At 37.2% G+C, this 27,642-nt stretch overlaps 1 long non-coding RNA gene across 3 annotated transcripts in view; it reads left to right on the top strand.

Moving 5' to 3' along the window:
• LOC148132128 (uncharacterized) overlaps positions 1–27,642 on the top strand; it is a 123,545-nt gene that overhangs the window by 32,785 nt on the left and 63,118 nt on the right. For 2 of the 3 annotated variants that reach the window (XR_015747619.1, XR_015747618.1), the window contains exon 2: positions 20,601–20,735. The exons of the other annotated variant lie outside the window; for it this stretch is intronic. This is a non-coding gene — a long non-coding RNA (uncharacterized LOC148132128). The remainder of the gene's footprint in view (positions 1–20,600; positions 20,736–27,642) is intronic. 3 annotated transcript variants of the gene reach the window in all.

Genomic DNA, 27,642 nt, shown 5'->3' with positions numbered 1-27,642 from the left:
ATCTGGAAAAAGTTACGCGTGCTCAGGTTTTACAAAACAAAAAAAAAATGATAAAAGCTACTATTGGTGAATAAATATGTACATATAAAAACAGGTATAGATCACATCCATGTTAATGTTAATTGTTCTAGAAAATGTAGCTATCTTGGAATAAAACGAAAAGCAACAGAGAAAATAAGAGCGAAAATTGTGAAAAGAGCAGTTGAGCTTCCGGTAAATACTACAATGCTTCCTTTAAGCCTTTGAAATATTGTTCTAGAGAGAGAAATATTCATGAACATTTATACTGTCAATGCCTCCACTAGGAGGGAATTGATTATCTTGTGTAGTGTAGTAGTATGTGTATTTTAATTGGAATTTGATTTATTTAAATAAATGAAGATATTAAAAATCTTTCCCTTGTCAGGATCTTTAGGAAATTGCTTTAGTATCAGCTCTTCATTGATGTTCAGATACAGTTGCCAATGCCATTTAAAGTGCTATGGCTGTTCAGGTTACTGAGAACTTATTTTTTGATATAATTTCAAATTGCAGTGTAATACATTGCTTTAGCAAATTGTTCATGTTGCGTATCACTAGTTTTATTGTACTTAATTAAAGGCACATAAAAAATAAAACCATGACCATATTGTTCCCATATGCTGTGAGTGAGGATCTACCTACCCTTGAAGGGTATTATTTCTGAATTAAAAAGGAACAATGGAGGACGGTGTTGGGGGATTGGGGAGGGAAGTGTGGTGGTGGAGCTTCAAAGGTTTAAAAACTTTTAGCAAAAAGCTTAACGAAGATATAGTAGTTTTTACAAAGAACATAAACTAACACAAGCTAATAATAAAACAAAAGGTAATGAGAGAAAATAAAAGAAAAAAAGACAAATGCCCAAGAACTAACTCAAACCAATTAAAGGAAAAGCATAAATAAGAGTAAAGGAAAAGAAAGAAAATTGCAAAAGAAGAAAAAGAAATAGAAGAAAAATTGGAAACCATAAATCCATTTTTTCCATTTTATGCAAAAAAGCCTCCAAAGGATTTCCAGTCAGCCATAAATATAAATACTGTTTTCTCTCTAAACAAAGAAATTAATTTAGCTATCTCTGCGAGTTCCAAATTTTGGTAAAAGCACATCTGAAGAAATGGGAATTAAAACAGACCAATGGGCCAGACCTTTGTGTGAATGTTATTTGTTTACTATTAAAGAGAGCAGACAATTGGTGAATGTTGAATGCACAAAGATGGAAAGATTTGGTAATACCTACTATGGAGGAATGCTGGGTGAAGATGATCGAATTCCTTGAGATGGCCAAAATTGACTTGTGTTTATTGCTGACTGGAAGCCCCTTAGGGAATTTTCATGTAAAACAGAAAAAATGAACCTATGATTTATAGTTTTTATGATTACACAGGATAAATTATAGAAATAAAAGAGTCACAATATAACTTTAGAGAAAGAGGCAGATTTATAATTGTACTTATAAACAAGATAGGAAGCCACTTCGTTGTGTCTTCTTTCTTTCTTTTTCTTTCTTTCTTTCTTTCTTTTTCTTTCTTTCTTTCTTTCTTTCTTTCTTTCTTTCTTTCTTTCTTTCTTTCTTTCTTTCTTTCTTTCTTTCTTTCTTTCTTTCTTTCTTCCTTCCTTCCTTCCTTCCTTCCTTCCTTCCTTCCTTCCTTCCTTCCTTCCTTCCTTCCTTCCTTCCTTCCCTCCCTCCCTCCCTCCCTCCCTCCCTCCCTCCCTCCCTCCCTCCCTCCCTCTTCTTTCTTTCTTTCTTTCTTTCTTTCTTTCTTTCTTTCTTTCTTTCTTTCTTTCTTTCTTTCTTTCTTTCTTTCTTTCTTTCTTTCTTTCTTTCTTTCTTTCTTTCTTTTCTTTCTTTCTTTCTTTCTTTCTTTCTTTCTTTCTTTCTTTCTTTCTTTCTTTCTTTCACTTTTAGTTTTCTCTTTGATTTTTTTCTTTTTCCTTTCATACTCTGTATTAGTTTGTATTAGTTTTTACCTTAATTTTAAGACTTTTAACTGCTTATGTATATATACACAAACTGTAGTTCATGTTGTGGTTTGCTAACAGCCGGTGCGGACAGCAGGGGTGTCGGACAGTGGGGAAGAAAGGGGACCAGTCAGGGAGTCTGGAGAGGACTTGGATGAGGGTCCTGCATCCGATGCAGGGATGGGGCCAGGACCATCTGGGAGTGGGGTGCTGCCTTCAGAACCTTTGGAGTCTGGCAGCAGTGAAGGTGAGGACCCAGGGGAGCCTGTTTCCAGTGTGCGTGTGCACAGACCTGCCAGAAGGCAAAAGCAGCTGAAGCAGAAGGGGTGACTCGGGAGTAAGGCTGGGAGGTGATTGCCCCTCCCATAAGGGGAAGCAAAGAAGTTCAGTAATTTCCAAGTCTGTCTTGAAGCTCTGTACTCTGGTCGGGTTTTTGAGTTGGTTTATGTTAAGCCTTAATTGGATGTCGGTTTGTTGGCAAGCATTCCACAGCACTGAAAAGCGTGCTCTTATCTGAAGGAACTGTGTATAATTAGTTTTGGCTAGGAATGCAAGTAATTCCCAGTGTTGCATTTAAATAGGTATTACTTTAAAAATCAGTTTGTGTTTTATTAAGTTTGACAAAGCCTGGGTCAGAACAGTTCATGTATATATATTTGTACATATACAAACTTAATCTTAGCATATTATGACTGATAATAGCCAATTGATAGCATCCAGACGTACAGAATCAATCATTCTACTTTTTACTCTTTATTCCCCGTAATTCAGTATAACTTCTTCATGAGGCAAAAATCAAAACAATGGAAAACTTTATAAACCTAGTCATGTGAGGATTTTGTGTTGAAATTTTGTGAGTCTATGCCTTTCATTGCATGAATCAACAGAAGAAACTCTTGGGCCATTTTAAAAGTAGGGAAAAAAGGAAATGAACAAAATAAGGGAAATAAGAAAGGGATCGGAATGGTGTGTTGCTAGTTCCTGATGGGCACAATAAGCTGGTTCCCTTTTGGGAAATAAAAAGGGCGAGTGCTTCCAGATGGAAGGTTCCAAGAACAACACATCAAAGGCATTGTTCAAAAATATTCCATCATTCTCTCCTTAGAAACAGGAGAGAAATAAAGATGGGGAAATGTGATGGGAAATAAGGGAAACTTCAAATTGAAAGAGGATATTGTCTGGACTCTTTGTAAAATTGTCTGCATAGAGCTGGGTGATGTCAAGATGTATATCAAGCATTTAGCGAGAAACCCTCTTATTAAAGAAAATCTCTAGATACAAAAAATTATCGGAAAAAGAGGCATACTAGGTAAAAAAAAAGAGGATGGTAGCAGAACTACAAATTCAATCAAGCATCAACTTAGCTAAGCTATTTAGCATTTCCTTCCTTGCGTACTCTGTTGTGTTGCAGCACATGCCATTTGGAAAGAGAAAATAGAAGTCTACAGATTAACTTTTCTTCTTATTCGTGTATTTCCCCCCCCCCACTTTCTTCTAAGCATTATTTTCAGTTTGATAGACTATAGTAGAAAATTGAAAGCCTTTTTGGAGACATTGACTGTTGCTTTACGTGGTCAAGGAAAATACTACATCATTGATGTGCCCAGCCAACCAATCAGAAGTTATTTAGGAACCTATTTTCTTAATTATCTTGAGTGGAATAATAAAACAACAATCCAGTTTTCACCCAGTTGTAATATCATAAGAGTGGGGTTATTTAGGAGAGGCTTTTCTTGGGGAGACAAGAGCTGAATTCTGTTTATTTAGGCTGCTTAGTCGGAATTCACCAGATGCTTTAGGGGGCACTGTAATCCCACATCAAAACTAGGACTTTGTCACAAGGTGTCAATAGCCAATTGATAGTATCCAGCTTCGCATTTTTTATGCTCTTTCCCAATGATTTCATGTATATATTGAAGAGGAAAATAGAGAAGTAGGAATGGAACAATTACAAAAGGAATTCTCCTAATACCTGATCACTTCAGTGAGTCAGAAGAATACCCTGGTTGATTGTATCAAATGTTTTTGGAAATCAAGAACTATTAGAATCACAGCTCCTCTATGATCTCCAAAGAAATATCCATCAGGTGATTAAGGTAATCTCAATCTTATAGTTCACTTTAAGGCTAATTTAAAATGATTCATGGCAATCTACTTCCTCTTTCATCTCAGAAACTATAACTATAATTCTTTTGATCACCTTACCCAACCATTTAAGACTAGACTGTAAGTGTACATCTTCAAGAGATGCAATACAGTATTTTTTAGAAGTGGTTCAACAATTGCCTCCTCAGGCAACCTAACCTGGGCAAGAATCCAGAGGACAAATGGTGGAGCATAATGTCTAAGTAATCTAACCACACCCCTGGGTGTCACAAATTGAGGCAAGAGGAATTAGTAGACATCTTCATAATTAATTTTGAATTTGTGAGGGCATCCAAACCAGCTTAAATATAGGAGGCTTTATCCACCAGGAAAAAAAATTCATAATCCGCCTCTGGGGATTTTGTAGTCAAATTCAAGAAGAAGCTAGCAAGGTTATGAGTTGGTCCCTCACAACCCAAAAGAATACAGAAAGCTGTGTTTTTGTTGGTGCAATATATTTATAAACTGCCTCCCTGTACCTTTAGTAACATTTTTTACAGTAACGTAAACTGGCTAATGAACTTTACCTGTACTCTGTTCCCTTGCTGCTTCAGCTTCTGTATTTGCAGACACATAGCTATCTTTCAAGTAAAAGTGTTTTGGTGTGTGTTTGTTTTTTGCGATGGGCCTGGTCTATCAGGGCAACCTGGTCTACCCAATTATGGGATGGAGGAGCATACTGCTTCCGCTTTTGCCTTTCAGCCCCAATCCAGGAGCCTTAGCAGGCAATCGCTTTCGCAACAAACTATTTTAGTGTTGAATTTATGTTTTACTGACAAAGAAATAAAGGGAGACTAGTATAGATCTATTTCAAGGTATTTAGCTAACCATACCCTTCTGGGATTCAAACCTGGTCTACTTGCATATTAGGTAGATGTATTAACCTCTAAACCATAGGCTCTCACTTTGTTGGCTATACCAGGGGAGAGATTAAGTATTTTATCTATCAGGGCAACCTGGTCTACCCAATTATGGGATGGAGCATACAGCTTCCACTTTCTTTCAAGGTTGGAAAGATCACCTAGCCTAGCACTAGTAGCTTTAATGATGACAAAGCAACTACAAATGGATTTCATTCACTGTCCAGCCACCCATCGTCTAGAGAGAATGAATGCTAGTTCTTGCTTTACTACTATTAAACCAGAAGCTATGTAAGCACTCCTACAGCACTAGAGAGTGGGTGCTGCCTGAACATGCCTATAAGCAATTTTAACTGGCTTGGCAGGAGCCATTGCAGGCTCATGAGACTAACAGGGCCGGGGTGACTGCCAGAAGCAGTAGGTGATCCATAAGAAAACATACTATTTTGAACTGCACTGCAGTAAAAAATCAGAATGCTTTAGGGTAAGAAGCCATCAGTAGCTCATGTTAAAGAGATTTAACTATAGTTATTTTTTTGTATACGGTTGCACAATTTTATATGATTGTGGTATGGCATTGCTCAATTGGCCAGGTGCAAGATTCTGAAGATTGCTCAATTCTTCCCAGACGTATCAGGGCTGAAATAAATACCTTGTTTTAATACATCTTTTATTAGGTCCTGGTAGAGCCAGAATAGGAGAGTAAAATGGTTCTGCTTTCTTGGCTATTCATTTGATGAATTCCAGAATGTCATAAATGAAGACAATGCGACTTAAAGACACCAGTAAATTGTGGCAAGCCACATGAATACTTAGTTTATTGTCCAAATAGATGACCTGCAAAAAATGGAAGATAGAAAAGGCCAGGTTCAAAATATTTTTATGATCTATTGATATCATTGATATTTATAACAGTCTGTTAAGGCTAATGAACGCAATACTTACTTGTTTTTTTTTCTTCTTCTGCTATTTTAAAATTTAACCTTATAGAGGTGTTTAAAGTTTCCAGGGGGTGCCTAACTTTGAAAATGTCTTGACCAAAGCATCTCTTTGAAGCTGCGTAATAAAAGAACACTAATCTCAGAGGTGGTATTCAGCAGGTTCTAACCAGTTCTAGAGAACCGGTAGCGGAAATTTTGAGTAGTTCAGAGAATCGGTGGTAACCTTCCCCTAGGAGTGGGGAGGGAATGTGTCAGTGTTCCAGCACCACTCCATTCCAGCCAACTCTGAGACAGACATCTCTTGAAGGTTCCTTTTATTTTGGATAGTAAACTGGCACAACTGTGGAATCCCAAATCTGAAAGTTCTGGGCTTCCTTACAGTAAGTAAAAAACTACAAAATCCATTCCCTGCACCCATCATCACATCACATGGCCCAATCACCATCTGTCCCCAGTTAAGACTATCTCTCCATTATGCGCAACACAACCTGACCTTGAATCAGAAAAAGAATGTTATTATGTCTAACTAGATATACTCCAATATATTCCCCCCTCCCGCTTTCCCAGGCTGAGATGTGGCAGCATGGGAGCATCTGGTCTCAATATGGCTTCCAAAGCTGACAGAATAGAAGAAGGTTGCGTGTATGGGTTCAGTTGTACATTCATTTAGGGTCCAGTCAATGTGAGGTAGATTGAAGTCATCAAGAAAGATAAAAGCGTGTGGGCAGGATGTGGCCCATGTTATTAGTGTATTTAACTTGTTTGCATGTTCGATGTCATAATCAGGTGCTCTGTAACATAGTAAGAATCGAAATGTGATATTTAAGGATAGGTCATAGATGATGGTCTCAGGAAGAGCAAGCTCCTGGGTAACTTGGATGTTTTTTAGATGTAAGGACTTTTTATAGAAGATAGCAACACCACCTCCTCTACGAATTTCACGATCTGATCGGTAAACATGATAGTCTCTTATTGTGGTAATGGAGTCAGGGAGTGATGCGTTGAGCCATGTTTCACAGACAAATATGATGTCGAATTTAGCCATATTTAGTAAGAGGAGAAATTCAGGTATTTTATTTGCAAGGCTTCTTGCATTGAGTAGCTTGCATTTAAGGCCAGCAGTAGTTGGAATTGCGGTAGTTAGGGGCGTGCGATAGGATTTATGTTCTTTAATCTAGCACAGCTTTTTTTAAAGCTTTGAAAGTGTGGACAAAGTTGGAGATTTATTACCTGGATTTGTTGATCTTCTTTTATAAGATTGTGAGTCTTTCCAACCCTATATCTTATGTTTCATTTAATAATAGCCTTGAGACTTCCTAAGAAGCACATTTCCAGGAAAATGTTACTCTTCATAGGAGCTGAATACCATTCCATCTTTACCATCCTCACCTTTGACCTTCTCTTCCCCTGTTGAACATACCAGAGGGTCACATGTAAGCACACTCATTGGCATGGTCTCCACTGCGCAGATATCTTTTAGCAAGGAGGGCTGAATTTTTCCATGGGGTTACTTGGTAGGATTTTGCATATGAAATTGCCCACTGCTGCAATTTTCAGCTGATAGCTTGCTTTAGTGATGAAGGACTGCTTGCTGAATTTTGACTGCATGTTTTAGGGTTGGGATAGAAGAACAGGTCCAGGGATGTAAGTGATAGTACAGGTGGCTCTCCCCTGAAAATATCTTGCCCTGATAGATTCCTTGAGAAGATTGTGCTTTGAAACATTACTGGTGGATCTCAGTCAATCAATTAAACATTTAAGAAAATAAAATCTTGTTTGTGGTAATAAGACCTTCTCCCTCTTCACATAATCACAATAAGCTTAATGTTTAATTTACTTCCAACTGGGAATGTACTTGAATTCAAATAAGAATTCAGCCCAAGTAGAAAAGCAGTATCATTTCAGCAAACTTTAAAAATTTGATCTAAAATACTAAATTATATTAGTGGTTGCATTTATTTGAATGAAAGTAAGATAATAAATATCCAAAGTGTCACCCAGGCAGATGTGCTAAAAAAATCCCTTTGAATTTTGTCTTGATTTTTGTTCACATACCAAAATGAAGTTGAAATTATTTGTCAACAAGAAAGGGATTTTTGCTGCTGCTTTTTTTCTTTTTTGTCTCTTGTCTACCAGCAACCAAGACTTTTCACTCCCTTTCCATGCTAGAATTAACTGAAATAAGTGTGCATCCCTCCTCCCTTTTTCATGTTTCATTTCAAAAAAAGAAAGAGATTTTTGCTATCTTCTTATATGCCCAGGGGTCCTTTAAAACTACTCTCCAAAAACACCAATTTACTCCAAAAGGGAGCAGCAAAAATACTTGGTGTAAGTTGGGCATTTAATCCACAAACTAGAACAAATATAGTAAAATGATTTCAGAATAAGAGGTTTAGGCTTCCGCCTTCTTGCTAATAAACAGTATTCACACTTTATTTTGACAAATTCATGCTTACTATGGACTCCGCCTTAGGTCTCAGTTATGAATCAACACACAACAATGCCTTCATTGCCCCTTGTTTGCTCTCCCCCTTTCTTTTAAAAAATCATATTGGCTATTTTTCAGTCCTTGGGAGCAATTAATGGTTTTAGGAAAAGTTATATATTTTGGAGAAAGGATGAACAATTTTGTATTTAAGATTTAAAGAGCTCTTTAAGGATACTCTTTTGACCCAAGAATTACTTTAATTATAGCATGTCGGTTTGCTTTATAACTTAATTTCTTACCAATTCTGTTTGTTTCTGTTCATCTGTTCTTTCTCCTGAATTCTGTTCTTCCTCCTGAAAAAGCCAGCTTTGAAATAGGCATCTGTCATATGTTCTTAGCAGTGAAAAAAAAAAGTAAAGAATTTATTCTACTTGCCTGCTCTTACTTTATCCTCCATTAGAATACCTGTAATGCTTCCTGGCTGGTTTCCTATCCCAAATATATTTGAAGATTTTTGTTTTTGTTTTTCCTAATGTCTATGGAGATTCTCAGTCATCCAGGTCATGGTTTTTCAAGAAGCAAATGGACTTTCTGGTTTTTCTTTGAAGATGTTTTGCTTCATATCCAAGAAGCTTCTTCAGCTCTGTTTGTTCTAGTGTGCTATGCCCATAGCTATCCGGTGGGAGGGGAAGACAAGGGAGCAAATAGCAAACTATGTTTTAAGACTTAATGACACAAATCCTCTGACTAATGTACTTGGGTCCAATATTAGGACCAAGTACCCAGTATAGGCTTTGCATTGTGACTGCACCACACATATTGCCACTTGTTTGTCCCTGAGGCTAGCTCTGGATTTGATGCCTTTGCCTTGGGCAAAGTCTCTGTTCATCTTTTATTGACTGTTTACAGTTTGTACAGTGCATGTGAAAATAAGGTACATATGCAATAACTGGTAACCTCACAATTTGATGAATGGCCAGAATGGAATTAAACTAAGAAGATGTACTGCATAAAGCAAATAGACTTGTAAATCTGTTATGGTTGTCTTTAAGACAAAATTATGCTATCTATTGATATGACTCTATCTCAATAATATATACAGTGTATATGTGTGCACACATACACATACAATATACATATGCATATCCACAAACATACGTGTGTGTGTGTGTGTGTGTGTGTGTGTGTGTGTGTGTATTCCAACTTGATATTGTATTCTTATTGTTAAACTGGAACTGGGGGAAAAAAGAATAATGCAGCAAAGTGCTTTGTACTGAATACCTGGATAAACCCTTTGAAACTCTCCAGTGTTAAAGAGGATGGAGGAGGTAGAAAGACCAGAAAAGAAAGAAAAGAAAGAAAAGAAAGCAAAGCAAAGAAAGAAAGAAATGAACTGGGGCAAATAGCTGCAAATGAAATGAAAGAGTTATCCCTCACAAAAAAACAAAACAAAAAAAGCTTGTTTTAGGTTTAATGTGTATCTGCCAGAGAGTTAAACACATTCTTGCTGTGAAATCAGGCTAAAGTTAAACAGTTAACTATCTCTGTGGCTTGATGTTGTAAACTGTGTTACAACAATCTTAGGATGATCGGGTTGTTATATTTTATCTCCTCAGCTTGCAATCTTCCCCCTTTTTAAAAGTCATTTCACGGTTTATGGCATGATATAAATTGATAGCATTATCTGACAGTCTTGAAAATGACCTAAGTGGCTTTTTTGATTTCTTTTAAACCTCATGTCGTCATGAATTATTGAGACTAACATGATGTCCTTGATGTAAACATGGACTTTTGAACCGACTGTGTACAGAAATTCATTATGTTTATATTGCTAAGCAGGGACAGGGGTGAGAAAAATAAAAGGCTGGCTGGGACCCAAAGAGTTGGAAAAGCAACCTGTGTCAGATGTACCTATTGATAAACACCACTTTGAATACCAGCTTGGAATGCATGAGTACTCTTTGGAGGAAGGCAAGAGCCAGCACATTCAGATATGCTTGGTGTAGTTCCCATTCCTACTTGCCAAATATGCTTCAGTGAAATCTTTTTCAAAGGCATGACTGATAGTACTTTAATGGGACACATGATTCATAGTTTAAAATATTCAGAGCAGGGTAACCATATACCTTCTCTGGCCTTAGTAGGTGACTCTCCACCAACAGCCAATCCATGCATGTTGTGTTACCCAGGCATTGGAAGAGGATTTAAAACTTTTCTTCATACCACCTAGTGAGGATGAAAACAGGCACAATCTGATCAGATTGGTTTTACAGGAAACCTCTTCTGCATACAGACCACCATGCCATCTGGATTAAGGCCCCATATAAACATTGATACACTAGTGGTTCTAAGCCATCTTTCTTATATTATGCTCATTTGAGGATTGTGGGTGGGTTTTTTTCCCTTTTTTCTGCAGGTCAGTTTCTGTATTGTATTTAATGTCTACAGCTGAATACAGCTGAATTCCCTGCTTTATGCAATGATGATCATCAACATTATTATGATGATTATCAACATTGTCTACTATTGACCTCATCCCTTTCCTAAGAGGTCTGTAGGGGGCATGCATAAGCGCACCAAAACATGCCTACCGTCCCTGTCCTATTGTTTCTTTCTTTTCTCTTATTTGTATCCATTTCATGTATTTATAACCATGTTTATACTTATACCTGTTATCTAATAATTGTTTGACAAAATAAATAAATAAAATAAAATAAAAATAAAATTATTAAGGGCATCTATCAGAGATGAAACACAAAGCTATCAGCAGATGTTCTTGGACACAGTGTTTTAGAGTATAGTTTAATACGGGAAAAGATATTAAGGGGAAAAGGAAACCACAAAAGTTTCATTATGTTTCAATATGTTTTCACAGTTTAAAGATACTTACCCAACTGCTTGTAATTTGTGTTGCTGAGCAATCATTCACTGAAAACTAGAGGTGCTTATACTTTAACCCCCAAGAGTAATTTTAAATGTAACAGAAGGGAGAAATAATTAAATATTAAAGAGATTGTTTACAGTACTTGTATTTACATTTAACGAGAAGTAGCTGTTTTGGGGGCTGCATATTTGTTTGCTCTAGCGCCATGTTTTGAGATACAGGGCCTAGCCAAAATTTTAGTAAAATGAAATAGATTATGTACAAGACTGGAGAACAAGCAACCCCACACTGTTCTGTTTGTGTTCCCACAGCTGTTTGGAATGAGAAGGCCAACAGTTCTAGAAGTGTGTGTAAGTATGTGTGTGTGTGTGCATGTGCATGTGTGCATGCCTGGACGCACGGGTGCATGTTACAGTTATTGGATTAGGCTCAATGATAAACACTGGGCAACCTCATCTACCCATTCTACCATCCTGTTTTGTGCATTTTAAAAGGCATATAGGCAGGAGTGGGATTCAATTTTTTTTAACAACCAGTTCTGTGGGCGTGGCTTAGTTGGTGGGCGTGGCTTGGTGGTCATGTTATTGGCTGGGTGTGGCCAACTCAATATCACTCACATCAAGGCACCATCTCTTCGCCTGGCCTCTCATGACTGTGGGGATGCTGCAACTGTTGTAAGTGTGAAGAACGGCCATAAGTCACTTTTTTCAGAACCATTGTAACTTTGAATGGTCACTCCACACAAGCAAAGTACCACCAAAGGAGGGCAAAAACCTCCAGAAACGTTCCTGAGATAGGAAGTCTAGTCCTGCCAAGAATGTAATAAGGGTTAACGGAGAGGCAGTTTCTGTAAGCAACACCAGAATGTTTCCTTCCTGCTTTCCTTACAGGATTAGGCCAGTAATTTCTTCTAACAACCGGTTCTCCAAACTGCTTAGAATGTTAGCAACCGGTTCTATCTATTTTTCACACTTAAGTTGCAGCATCCCCACAGTCATGAGAGGCCATGTGAGGAGATGCATGCTTCGATGTGAGTGATATTGAGTTGGCCACACCCAGCCAGTCACATGACCACCAAGCTCTGTCCACCCAGTCACATGACCACAATGCCACACCCACCAACTAAGCCACTCCCACAGAACTGGCTGTTAAAAAATTTGAATCCGACCCCTGAGACTACCTAATTAATTGCTGCAAGAAGATCCTACCAACTGACTACAAATGACTAAGTAGTAACAATGGTACACTAGAATATCTGCAAGAAATATACTTGCCTCCAAGCAAGAACTGGTGGGACAACAAAATAGAGAAAATAATAGAAAATGAAAAAGCTAAATTGCTCTGGGACTTTAGAATTCAAACAGACAAGCACCTGCCACATAATACCCAGACTTAACAAGTGTTGATAAAAAAGACAAAAAAAGTCTGTATAGTGGATGCTGCAGTACCTGGTGACAGCAAATTAGAAGAGAAAGACCTGGAGAAAATCATATATCACAATGATCTGCAAATAGAAGTAGAATGACTATGTCAAACAAAAGCAAAGCTTCTACAGTAGAGTATCACCTGAACACCATCAACACTGACAAAATCACCACTGGTCAATTGCCAAAGGCAGTTTTACTTGGAAGAGCTTAAATCAGAGGTGGTATTCAGTTCTGACAGGTTCTGGAGAACCGGTAGCAGAAATTTTGAGTAGTTTGAAGAACTGGTAAATACCACCTCTGGTTGGCCCCACCCCCATCTATTCACTGCCTCTCGAATCCCAGCTGATCGGAGTCCCAGCTGATCTGCTGGGTCTTCTTTTGTTGCTCTGCATAGGAGAACGGAGCTGGAAAGCAGATTAGCGGGGTGGGGAGGGAATGGAGATTTTTCAGTATCCTTCCCCTGGAGTGGGGTGGTAATGGGGATTTTACAGTATGCTTCCCCTGCCACGCTCACCAAGCCATGTCCACCAAGCCACGCCCACAGAACCGGTAGTAAAAAAAAATTAAATACCACCACTGGTTTAAATCCTGAGACAACACCTTTAACACCCTCAAACAATATATGCCTATCCCAGGTCCTTGGGAATGATTTCATAAGTGGATAAAAATGCCAAATCCAGTCTATACATCTGGCTGAGCAACATAATAATTGATTAAACTTGCATGCTGTCTGACTCTCAATGACTAGGAGCCTCACAAAAATCAAGCAAGGAAATTACTGTACAATAAAAATCAACAAAACATTAAAAATAAAGATAAAAATGGCAATGAAGTAAAGGTCTGGATGAAGAGGCAAGTCTTTGTGCATGGCTTTTCCAAACCACAGCAAGGGAAGGGGGCATCCAGAGCTCAGGGAGAATGTAATTCTAGAGGGTAAGTGATGATATAAAGGCACGCTTCTGATATCCTGATAGATGACATTGTTTAATTGAAGGAACTGGGAGCATGCCTGCAGGGTCTAATTCAGCCGGGCAGGTGTTATGTGAGATAGCCAGTCCCTCAAGTACTTAGGCCCTATGCCATGTATAAGAATTCTAAAACTCAGTTTGAGATATTCAGGGGGTGGCTCTGTCTTTGATACAGCCTTTTGTAAGCTGTTGTATTTCTAGAGAACAAATATTTTTCATTAAGGGGTTTTAAAAAGGGGGAAGATTTTTTTTAGAAAAATCTAACCTTCAACTGTTCTAAATCTCCAACAGTAGTAAAATGTTGCCTTTCCTAGCCAGAAAATCTTTCAAATGATAAAAGTATTTTCAGCTGTTGAATAAATCAGCACCTAGGGTCTTTTTTTCATGTTCCTGTTCATTATGTGCTTTTTTATACTTGTTTTTAAGCTTTTTTTGTGGTAAAAATATACATGAAGTAAATTTTGTTTAATGGCCTTGATGTTTAAAGTATTTAGGCAACTAAACTTTTGGTACATGCTTACAGACTGCAAGTTGTTGTTGATAACATTCAGCTTGCATTGGTTCTTTTATTATTCCATTAAGTGTTTATTATTTCCACATTATTTATTTATTTATTTATTTATTTATTTATTTATTTATTTATTATTTTCCACATTTATTTACTCTAATTTCTTAACCATTCCAATTTTGCAACAGTGCAACAAAATAAAGCAAACCAGAAATAATATTGAAAATAAGATATTTATCAGTGAAGTCAGTGAAATCTTTTTTTTGTGTGGCAACCATAAATGTAATGAAAGTCTCTCACTATTCCATTTTAGTCTGACTTCAAAGAAGTCACTTTGTATGTTGGCTTTGGAATACAGCAACTTTACACTCATGCATATTGATATAAATGCACATTTAAATCATCAGGATGGAAACTAAGTGAACACCAGGTTAAAGCCATTTTGAACATTAAAGGCATGCTAATATTAGAACAAAGGTAGCAGAGATTTTTTTTTAATTTTTACCTGCACATGTGAAATTGCCCAGAAATTGATAATCATGGAATATCAACTAAATATTTGTATCTCACTTTTCCTGCAGGGAACTTGCATAGCATGCCCTTATCTATTTGTTCCCATAATAAATACTCTGTGAGGTAGATTGGGCTGAGATTGAATGTTGTTTTTAAAGTCACCCAGTGAGCTTTTGAGGCTGAAGGTAGTCTAGATCCTGGAACTGTTTTTTTCTCTATCCCTCTGTATTTGTTTTAAAGTGTTGAAAAACACTTTAATTTCCTAGTTTATCAGACTCAGTTCTTGCCAGTCAGCAAAAATGAGATTCAAGGAACAAGTGACCTTAACAAGAATGTTGCTGAGTGGGAGGCTAGCAAGACAAGGTTTATGGAAGGGGGAAAAAAGTTGAGAGTTGTTGGTCAGACCAGAGACTGGCTGCCAATGTTGATGGGGAAATCTGTCCAGTGGCCTCTAGCCAAGAACACAGTTGAAAGGCTATTTAGACACTCATATCTGGCATGTAGCCTCTCCAGACAGATCTTAAAAGCTCCTGTGAGATTCTGGGAGTTTTCTCATACTTTCTACAAACTTTCCTACATCAAAGTAAGAATGTGAGATACTAGGTTCCTTATCACTTTGTAGGATAAAAATATATTCCCAGTCTTGAAACAACGGGGAGTAAGAGCAGGTCAAGGTTACAGAGAGCTTGCAAATTTCCAATTTGGCATACTCCAATTTCTTTCCTGATAAAATCCTACTTTTTTCCTGATAAAATCAAGAGTTACTCTATGATGTGTAACTGGGTAGGTGCCACAAATCCATTCTGTTCAGGCTTTAATGGTGGCTAAATTCAATTCTGGATAAGTGGAAACACATGGCTATAGGAAATGTGTGAATTTCTGGATAAACAAAGGACACTCATATAAAATGTATTGAATTATACTGTAGCATGATAATGATTATACTAGCAAATTGCAAATGAAGTGTTTTAAAAATATTATTTTTGGTAAAATGTGGTGTGTGAAATAAGAAAAAGGGGGTCTATTTCATTTAACATCTTATTTCTATAATGGTCAGCCAGAGGAAAACTGACAAGAAATTAAACTCTCCTTTTCAAATTCACTTGCAAATCAGAATTGAGAACCCATTCCCCTTTGGATGGAGGTAATACAAATCCATTACGACAAATAATAATTCATATTGATATTCTTCATTTCTCCCCTTATCACCTTTTAAAGCCCTGGACACTGTCAGTGAAAAAACAATTCTGTCTTCTGAATTCACAAACTGGTGCCTTTGAACTGAAGCACTGAATTAACTACTACTCTCTTGGCACAAGCATTTGGGTGTATAAAGACCCCATGGAAAACTTGGACACAATGTGTCATATATTAATAGTTGTGAGAGTTTGATGGAATTGTTATTAGACATGATTAGCTACTTTCAGCTAAAATTTGAATCCTGCATATCACAAGATGTATGTGACCAGTTTCATAATAGCTGAATTGGGTCAATATTTTAGGTAATGCTTTATAAATATGAAAACATACAGGCAAATAGAGGTTTCACACCACAACTCATTCACCCCAAACAGTATGCATTTGAGAGCAATTAAAGACAGCAATTGTTTGTCTAAAGTTTGTGAATGCTTATGTTGTTAGTTGAGAATTACTTTAGTACACCTTTAGAACAACAAGGAAATCTTCCTGGGCACAGGTGCTGTTGTAACCTACACTTGTGGCCACACTTTTGTTAGGCAAATTCAAGATAGTAAAACCAAACATCAACAAAACATCAAACCATCAGCATATGCAAAAGGCAATTCATACAATTCCACTTTTATTCATCTTTCATCAAAAGAAGTTAGTTCATATCAGCACTTGTTAGTCATTGAACTGTTGGGGTCATCAGGATGATAAATTGGTAGTTTTCTTGCTCAGTTTTATCTAGTACTTCACTAACAAAGACTGTCTTCATTTCCTCTTTCTCTTCCTTTCCAGGCATTTCTAACAAGTCATATAAATACTTATGCCACCCTGTTATTTAAACCAAACCATTTCCAATTTAGTAGAAGGCCTGCATATCCGAGGAACTGATTGTCTTCAATCATTTCTGTCCACCAAGCATTCCAGCAGAGTAGGTGAGCTTTAGATCCACTGTATTAAATGTTGTCACCTTGTGGGTCCAAGGAAATGTGTCTGTTCAAGGGAACATCATTTTCTCAGAGATGTGGACCCTGCCCTTTCTTCTGGGGTTACGGAAGCTCTTAAAACCTGGCTTTGGGGACTTCCGGTTTGCAGGACTTTGGCGGCAGGCAGGAATCTGTGATCGTGCGCGGTTTCTGCCTGGGCTCGCCGCTGGAGAGCCCCGAGCCAGCTGGCTTCGGGGCTAAGCCACCCCGTAGAGATGGTGAAGAGGGGGGAGATCACCAACAGGGTCGAGGAGAGCTGCATATCTCCTCCTCAGCTGGCCAAACTCCCTTTCCCGAAGGCGGTAAGAGTGGTGGTCAGAAATGGCCACCTCAAAGAAGCACTCAACCAGAAAAGAAAGTGCAGGAGGAAGATAAGAAGTGAAAGTTTGGCTGACCGGGATAAAAAGCAACAACTAAGGTACCCTGGAATTTAAATTTTATAAAAGATAACATCGCTCCCAAAGAAGAGTTGGAAGCAGCGAAAGAAAGTGAAAAGGGAAAGTTTTTTTTTTTTCACTCTCCTTCCTCGCATTGACAACGAACAGAGCTGAATAAGAAATCGGAAAAATCCACTTTGGCACCAATAAATAATTAAGCTGAAAATAAAATTTGCCAAAGGCACAATAAAGATTTCTGGACACTAAAAAATCCTTTTTTTGTTATAAGTAGGAAGGGAGAGGAAAAGAATAAGGGCATGATTTGGAAGGAGGAGACTGCCTGGAATTCAAAAGAATTTAAAGTTAAATCTCAATAAGACTTCTAAAGGATACATTTTAACTGGAACTTTGTAACTAAATAATAACCCCAGGAAGAGAAAGTGAAAAAAGAAGAAAGTGTAAAAAGAAACAGCTTGTGTGTATTTGGATTGCTTGGTGACTTTGGGATTTTTGGAAATTATATTTGAATGACTAAAAACAATTGGGTGGTTGTTTAAAAAATTCTACAATGGGATCACTTTTCGATGAACTGAAAATGGAATTTAAAAAATATAAAGAAGAGGCACAAGAAGGGAAGGGCTCCTTTGGCTCCGTTTTTCAATTCTTAGAAATGGCGATCTGCGTCTACAAGAAACAACAAGAAAAGACTGCGCAACAAGAAGATTGGGACAAAGAAGAAGCCATCTTTAATGAACAAGTAACTCTATTTGGGGAAGAAAGGGAAAAGGGGGGGGAAAGAGAATGGAGAATTTAAGACTTAAAAAAACAGCCAAAAAATGGAAAATAATGTGAAAAGTGGATATAATGTTGGAAAGCAACAGAAAAAGGGAATACAGAAGAGGGAAATGGAGGTGGAGAGACAGGGGGGTAAAAAGGGGAGAGAGAAGAAGAAAGGGAAGAAGGAAGGGAAGAGAAGTTACAAAGGTTTGGAGCAAGATGTAAAGAAACAGGACTTATTCAGAGATAATGGATGAAAATTTAATTGAAAAAGGGATTCTGTAAAGGTACATAAGATTGTATTGTTATATTTGTAATAGAAATAATGTTAGAAAATTGGAAACAACATATGATTAAAAAGTGGGATAAAATAGTCAGTGTAATTTAGTGAAACTTTTGTGAACAAAATAAATGAAATAAAATAAATGAGAGAATTGAATTAGGAAGGAACGGGAACATTTTAATTACTCAATGTTTTATAAAATATAAGTGAAGTGGGGGTGGGATTAACTATGGAAAGTTTATAAGTGTTCCCATAGAAGTATGATACTTATTTGGAAAGTAATGTGTAAAATGCTAAGATTTAAATGAATATTAATATTAATGATAGGATTGAATTGGTATGGATTGTTGTTTTAATTATATTATATATTTATAATTTTTTCTTTTTTTCAAAATACAGTGTGTAGTTTTAGAATGTACCAACCAGAATCCGAACGGAAGTTATGTATTACATTAAGTGTTATAATTGTAGGGGAAAGATATAAAGGCGTCATACTCCAATCAGTGATTACAGGAGAAATTTTGTTTAATGAGAAAAGATAGTAGACAGTTGAAACAGGACAGACAAAGAATATAAGTACAATGATTTGAATTGAGATGAAATAAATAAAATAAAATTAAGAAAGTTAAAAGAGGGGAGAAGCTATATAGAAAATGTAGAATAGTAATAAGATATGGAATGGAATATAAAAATGAGCATGAATTTGAATTTGTGTCTGTACGAAGAGATGTAACCCAGGATCATGCTACTTTCAAAAAAGATGTTTTATATGTTTATGTTTATGTTTTGTTTGTTTATGTTTGTTTTTAAAAACCAATAAAATTTTCAAAAAAAAAAAAAACACAAAAAAACCTGGCTTTGGTCCCAGGCCTTATTTTTTGTTTGTTTGTTTAGGGTTCCTGTTTTGTTTGATTTGTTGTTAAATCAATTGTTTTAATCTGGTTATATGTGTGATTTTAGGTTTTATCTGAATTTATGAATCTGAATTTATGGATGGGAGGTGATTTGTATGCTACCCAGAGTCCATTAGTCTTGGATGGCTATAATAAATTTAAATAATAAATAAGTACGCAAACTCAGTACCTTCTGGTCTACGAAAATGCCACATTGGTACCAAGATAGTTAATTCTAGAATTTCAAAACAGTTGTATTTATACAACTCTGAATTTTTTTATCTCAATGGGAAAATGAATGCATATTTTTAAAGCTATACTTATTAATGGACCTAGTAAGTGGAATGGCCTAGGATGGGGAAGAATGATTTAGGCCTTTCATCAGTATTAGTCCTTCTTTTCCTAATGCTTTCTACGCTGGGCATTAATTGCTTGCCATGTGGAGACTAGTTTTGGAAGTCATTCCTGGAAAGTGACATTTAAATAGGGCTAAATAAGTCAATGATCATGTGGACATTAAAAGCTTGCAGGAGATGTATAGCATGCAGGATGTGAGGACTTTAAAAGAAGACTGACACTGTACAGTTAGAATGATGGGAGTGTACAAGAAGCAGTCCAGAAACACTTGCAATAATCTAATTCATACATTTCCAATTGGGGCCTGTCTGATGTATTAGATTACTGTTTCCAGAATTTCTAGCCAATGAACACTCCAACTAAAAAGCCTGTGAGTTGCTCCAATACATTTAGAGGGCATCAGATTGGGAAATTTTAATATGGTTAAAGAAATAGACAGAGGCTTCACAAAGATAATTATAAAGCAAATAAACTAGCCAAACAATCTCAAAAGGAAATATTGAAAGGAAAAGGTAGTTGAATGAAAAACTGTAACAGAAAACAAAATAAATATGATGGCTAAAGCTTTTGTATCAATCTGTCTAGGGCAAACTTGCTCAGTTATGGGCTTCTTGGGATACTCAATTAGAAGTGTAGCAAATGTATCTTTCTCAGCAGTTATGTGAAATCTAGTTGTCTTTTATTTTGCTGGACTTCACACTGCAATGTAATTAGTTTTCTATCTACTACAATTGGATAGAATTTATTTGACAGCATGAACATCTGTAGTGTGATTTAGTGATGCTATTTCTTTCCCCTCTCTCTCCTTGATTTAACTGACCAAGATTAATTAATTAATTAATTAATCAATTAACTATAGACGTATATGGTTGGCCATTTTGCTCAACATGAGTGAACTGAAGAGACAGCTAACAAAAATTGAAAACAGTACAATATTTATGGATTAATTTCTTAAATTTTTATGCCACCCATCTCTCCTATAAGGCGTCTCTTGGCAGTTATACAAGAAACTACAAGAGCAACAAACATAACATGGGCCAAGGAAACCATGCAACACCAAAATAATATGGGGTCAGCTACTCTTCTTACAGGCTAGCAGGGTCAGGCTAGGTGGTATGGTATTCTACAAGCACCATGACAGACAAGGCATATTCTTCCGAATCCTGCAAGATGACATTTTCTAATCAAAGCCGCCTTAAGCAGCTTCTCCTACTAAATCTAATCAGGTGAGTAGGAACAAATGCAGAAAGGGCTGAAAAACTGAAGTAGTTCTCTTTATTAAAGAAAAAAATGCAGAAAATTCATGCGTTCATTTCATATCTGAATGACAAAGGTTTAGAGCAGTTTCTCCCTCATGAAATTTCAGATGTGTCGAACTTCTTCTGGCCGAGCAACCACGGTCCTGATTTCTCTCTACCATAGTCTTTTGTAAGGATGGGCAGCAGTTTGGAGTCAGTTTCTAAAAAGTGTTTTTAAGTGCAGAGGAGCACAAATGTAATACCTCTCTGCAGTATCTTAAAGCAGCCACCCATTTCCCCTCGGATTGCATGGCTGGACAGTCAAGGTAGGAGGTCCTCAAAGCTTTCCCCTTTTGTCCCATTAAATAATGTATTCTTGACCTTGGTGCCTGACAAATTCCCTTGACTTTTCGTGTATAAATTAAAAAAATAAAGTAGTTTATTAGTTTAGCATGCTTCAAAGTCTGATGTTAATTTCTAAATAACTCTTCTAGCTAAAAAAAAAAAAATGTCTTGCTTCCTGCTCATGAATCTTCTTTAAATAATAAAAAAAAAAATGTGGGTGGCTGCCGCCAGGCGTTTGAAAAGCTCCATCTGAGCAGAAAACAAGAAATATGGGAGATGTAAGTAACATTCTGGAGAATTAAGTGGGTGGCATCCTTACAGGGTTGTTTTGGGTAAGTGGAGGCTGCTTATTGTACCAAGGCAGCCAGTTTCTGAATATGTGAGCTTTCCCATAACAGCTACTTTATGAGAGTACAGTCATCCTTTCCCCCAAATTCCAAATATATTCACTGGCTTCAAAGATTGAGAAAGATCTAGCCACGACATCACACTAGTCTTCAAGAGAAAAGGAAACAGAAGATGTGGTTTGCCTTCTTGTGTACATACGCTATAAGAGTTTCTTATATTTATTTATGGTTTCATTCAGATAATTGTTTGCTGTGTTAGAGAAACATAGTATTTGTTATATTAAACCCAAGCTTTTAAAGCTGTCCCAATTTAACAACTGGCCTCCAGTCTGGTTTGTCACTAGCAGTGGTTGTGACAGCTGTACAGGGAATAGAAGCTAAGCAAAGATTGTAATCATCTATGATGTGGGACTATTGGCATCTGGCTTGTATATCAATCTGTGGGAATACAAGGGACCTTGTAAGCAAGTGGACAGTTCAACAGCTGGAGATATGGCAGGGGGGGTGGCTTTAGCTCAGCAAACTGTAGCATTTTAGCACATGGTTTGCATCTGGCATGATTTTTTTCCTCTAAAGTATTGAATTACACAAAACTCCCTCCCCCTCACACTATGAAACACTTTGAACATCCGTTCAGACTCTTTTGCGTGGATACAAAGAGTTTGTTTTGCTGAAACAAGCACAAAGATTCTGCAAGGTTGTTGTTTGGGCTGGACAGAAGGATGCAGGGAACTCAAATGCTCTTTTAGAGTGTTGAAAAAGTGACAAGTTTGGAATTCAAGGGTAAATCTGAACTTAAAAAACAACAACAATCCACCTTTATAGTGCACTACTATTGTCAGTTGCCCAGATGTGGCTCTAAAACAAAAGACACCATAAAACCGTTTTGCTTATTAATGGAAAATAAATTGAAAAATCTAATCTAGATTAGGAAAGTATTGTTTCACTGAGATTTTTTTTAAAAAAATCAGCTACTAATGCTAGAAACTGCTGTTATCTTCAGCAATAAATGTGTATAGATGGAATTTTAGAATAGATAATATAATTGTAGAGTACTATTGAAACAAAAGATTAAATATTACTGCCAGACATACAAGCCCAGTGAATGAAGCAGCCAGAGTAGATTGACTCACTAGCTCCAATAGGATTGAAATTATGTTTAGAATTACTAATGTAAAATTAACCATGGCTTTTTAATAAGAGATAGCCACTCGATTATCCTACTCTACTATCACCCTAGGGTAATGGCAAAATTTCCCAATGCAGTAAAACTACCAGTGTTCATTTCTGAGGCAAAGTAACCCCCAAATTGTCAAAAAATAAATAAATTACTTGGACATGTCATCAGAAGTCAAGATTGACTCAAAGTGACAAAAAAAACAACAACAAAAAAAATCTTAAATATAAATATAAGGATGTATGAGTTTTAAAATGTTACTGTTACTTCTCTGCACACACACACACACACACACACACAGATTTTCCATTTTCACAGGACTCAAATGTTTGTAGGCTCTAGTCTTTTGTGTGTGTGTATATGTGTGTGTGTGTGTGTGTGTGTGTGCCTTCTCCTGAAAGCTTCCTAGTCTTTGCACCCTGCAGTTTTCTTGACAAAATTTTGGAAGTGGTTTGCCATTGGCTTTTTCCTGGGAGAGTGACTGGACCAAGGTTACCTAGCCATCTTTCATGCCTAAGGCAGGACTAGAGCTCACAGACTTCTGGTTTCTATCCTGATGTCTTAACCACTACACCAACCTGAATCTCTCTAGACCAGGGATGTCAAACTCAAGGCCCATGGGCTGAATTCATCCACTTTCCAGCATTTGGTCTTTTGGCGCAGTCCCAGTAGGACTGGGTAGAGGGACCAAAATAAAAGACTGCCCTGGCAGGATGTATTCTGCTACAATGGGCAAGTCAGTTGCCTTCATATTGCAGGAAGGAGAAATTGGTTTATTAGAGGGCATGATACTGAGGGATCAGGGCAAGGCAAGTCAATAGCTGAGCATTGATTAGCTGACTAATGGCTCACTCCCTGATTGCCCCGGAAGCACGTATTCTGAAGCACCTGCATTACAAGTGCACAAAAATACCCGAAACAAAGCTCATAGAAATGTCAATTCTGAAAGGAAAATAAAGCCCTGTTGTTGATCTGCAAGGTGTGGAGGAACCTTTAACTTTGTGGCAAGCAATTACACATTAACAGAGTGGTGGCATACAAAGGAAGAAACATATTATTTCATATGAGGCAGTGCTAAATTTAAAGTACAGAAGATCTGTCCATCACATCCTATTGATATGAATACAAGAAAGTCTCCTTTCCATTTAGTAATATGGGTAGTCCTTGACTTACAACAGTTCACTTAATGACCATTCAAAGTTACGACACTGAAAAAAGTGACTTGTGACCATTTTTTAAACTTACAACCATTGAAGCATCCCCATGGCCACATGCTCAAAATTAGATACTTGGCAACTGACTCATATTTATGACGGTTGCAGTGTCCCAGGGTTCTGTGATCCCCTTTGGAGACCTTCTGACAAGCAAAGTCAATGGGAAAACCAGTTTCACTTAACAACCGTGTGACTAATTTACCAACTGCAGTGATTCAGTTAAATAACTGTGGCAAGAAAAGTCATAAAATGGGGCAAAACTCACTTAACAAATGTTTCACTTAGTAACAGAAATGTTGGGCTCAATTGTGGTCATACATTGAGGACTACCTGTATACATTTTAAAAGTGAATATATCATTCAAGCTTGATTTCTGGTGCTCGCCTGAATGTGGCTGTATAACTTTCTTGGAAATAATATGGAGATCTGGTAGAAATAGCATGAACAATTGAGCACCTTACAGGTAAGGAAGAATTTCAAATCAAAGCACAAAACACTGCAGTCCTCATGGAGTAAATGCATGAAGCCCTATCTAGTTCTTGAAGGACAGAGAAGCAGAATGAGGATGATCAGAAGAGAGGAAGTTTGAATATCTGACCTCATCTCCATGGTAATGGCTTTGAGGTGTAACAGGTTAATACCTTGAAGCTATCCGGGGATGGTAATGAAATAAGAGGAAAATGCTACCTTAATATAGTACAGCCGAGGGTGGCATAAGTCTATTGACAGTTTTGAACAACAAGATGGGTATCATATAAATGTAATTAATAAATAAATAAAACTAATTTCATTCATGGGCTGTGGAAGAGATGGAGGCAATGAGAACAAGGAAAAACATTGATGATTTCAATCAGGGAGTGATTGTGCTGTGCTAAGATGCAAGTGGAAACTCAGTCAGAGCCTAAACATGTGAGCACAATGGAGATCAGGAGATCTTATGAACCCAGAAAATCTGTTTAATTAAGAAATCCTGGATAATTTAGCCATGAGGAAACATGTTATAGGGACACATGACATGTTTAGCTTCAGAAATCTTTTTTTAGCCTCAGAAATCTTCTTTTTCTTATCCATCAGTATGTTTGCTTGATAATTTCAGCAGAGTTAATCCTAGCATTCCCCTTTTGCTCCAAATTACAAACTTCTCTCATGGGGCCTATCATGAAAAGAGTTTCAGCAACAGAAGAGTAAACATCACATACAGTAGCTTTCCTTGCACCAAGCCCTCCATTAAAACTTAGTTCTTTTAGTTTTAATAAAGATAAAAGCAATCTTTCAAGAAAAAAACACATAGCTGTGTACAACCTTATTCATATTCTGTAGTTTGATCCATTGCCAAGAATAGACAACTTGTTCACTGTTCCTAATATGCAAGTTTAGGCATCAAAATGAGAACTGAGCAAATTTTTATCTAGTCTAACCTTATGACAAAATGCCAACTTGACTATCTGGCCACTCATTCAATAACCCAGTCAACCATTGATAGTGACTTGTCAAATATACACCACTGCATTATGACTGTGTATGAGTTAAATTAATGATGGAGCACGTGACCACATTATCTGCTTGAATCAACATTCATCTGACCTAGAGCCAAAGGCCAGATTACCAAAAAGAAAAGAAAAAAAGCATCTAATATTTCCAAAGTACAACACTGCAAAATAAGTGAAGATTCATTAATGAAAATCTGCAAATGTGTGAAGATCTACTAAGGTAATTCTAAAAGTCTGCCAATACACATAATACATCTTCACTTTTCCAGAAATATGATCTCATGTTCCACAGCACCACTATTCCCAAGAGTTGCAACAGCATATCCAGTTGTGCAGGCTTCATAAACAATTAAAATATGTATTTCAGACTGTGAATGCAGAAGCACCTCCCTGTTATTCATAGAAGCAACCTCACTTTTTCATCAAAGTTCTGCATGAATGTAGGGGAGAAAAGAGGGTGCAATTGCTTTAAGCCCTGCATGAATTTAATGGCTGGATTCTTGAAATCCACTCAACCTTATTCTTTGCATGTCAACACTTGAAAAAAGACTGGATACTTTAATACATAAGAGCGAGAAGTGTTGCACTTCCATGAGGACTGAAGCACTTCTTCTGATCATGTGGGAAGCATGCGCAACCTAAAGCATGCACTGCTAACGTTTAGTCCAGCTGCTTCCATCTCTTACCAGGGTGGAGGTTAACTGCAGCTGGCTAATCCCTACCAAATGACTATTCCTGAAAATTATTTACTTATTTGAGCAGAAGGTGGCTTTCTGATGAATTGCAGGGCTACTGTGATTTATAAGACTGGAGTGGGAGGGGAACAGGCAGGGGAAGCATTTTCTTTATTCTTATTGAAATGTACTATCCATATTTTCTGAATTTGGATATTGGTTAACACATAAATGAAGACAAGGTTTTCAGGTATTATCCTATGTCTAACCTCCATATTCCTTCCCTATCTGGTTTTCCACATTACTTCTGAAGAACTACTTTTTTTTTTCATTTCATTCTGGAGGTTGAAAAATCTTGGCTTCTTCTTCATACATTCACCCTTTTCAGTAGAAGTCTTGTAAGATTTACCCAAATAACATCTTAGAAACAAGAAAATTGCAAAGAAGAGAATGACAAGAAATCCATCTTAGGCATCAAGTACATAAGTTTTTTTCTCTGCTGTTTTTACCACACAGCCCTAGCTCATAATAGAGAAATTGTGAATTTTCCTTACCTGTTTGAATCATGATGGCAGCTCTTTAAAATAAATTACTTTTAATTAAAAGCAGGTCTCCATGATTTGTAGCGTTGTATACTGGAAATGGGGCCAGAGCTGTCTCATTTCATTTCTGCAGAAGAATGTAACCCTAGTCTCTTGCCAGTTTATACCACTTCAATGTCCAGCCATAGATAATTTCTCATGGGCTCAAAACTTTCAACAATACCCCATTATGTTTCATGACTCATAAAATGGGCTGTTGCCCATGGAAAACCATGTGTCTTGGGGAAGCTTGAGCTGCTCCCTCCAGCATGTTTGAACGGGTTGCACACTGTTCAAGATCTTGCATGGTTTATTATGCTTGTGACTTGCATACTCTTTGCTGTTGGTAAGAGCATATTGCATCAGAACAGGAAATAAAAATTATAGGCTGGGATGCATTTCAGTGGGAAATTGTACGCTTACAAAATCTGCCACAAACAAACATCAAACAAAGGACAGAGCTGGGATAAACATCAAACTTTTTTTGACATAGCAAACGTTCTAAAGCTGTGTTCTAAGATGGCCGAAAGGAGCATGTGTTCATTCCTGCACAGACATTAATTCTGTTTTTTATTTCTCTACTAGGCTGTCCCAGTAAAAATGCGTATGAATTAAGGCCCCCTCCAAGACAGTGATGAAACTGTCCTCACTGACTATTTATTCAGATAAGGTTCTGGCAATCCTTATTTGACTTTTAAATGTACTGTTTTATGAGAAAAAATTCTGCAGCAACACTTAATATTTGAAAATAACAGTATTTTTTTCTAGATTTTGTTGCAAGGGACATTCAATGACATCAGTTGTTCTCCAGTGGGGAAATGGGTCACCTTCAAGTTTGGCCAAGCTCTGGCGTTTCCACTGAACACTGCATTTCAGAGCAATGCCTCTTTTGTACCACAACCGAGCTAAAAGTAAAATAGTTCAGTTGCGTATGGTCACAGGGGCATGGAGCCAGTTCAAGAGCACCACAAAGGCCAAGAATGTAAGTGCCCTGATTCTCCATGCGGTAAATAATTCCCCCATGGCAATCATTTGCCAATGATACCTGTGAAGCTGTGACACTTTTT

This window comes from Notechis scutatus, chromosome 2, assembly GCF_049901735.1.
Source record: "Notechis scutatus isolate UNSWTSFEM ecotype Mainland chromosome 2, rNotScu1.2, whole genome shotgun sequence".
Taxonomy (NCBI): Eukaryota; Metazoa; Chordata; class Lepidosauria; order Squamata; family Elapidae; genus Notechis; species Notechis scutatus.
Note: the sequence above shows the minus strand (reverse complement) of the source record. Positions and strands in the feature narration are given on the sequence as shown.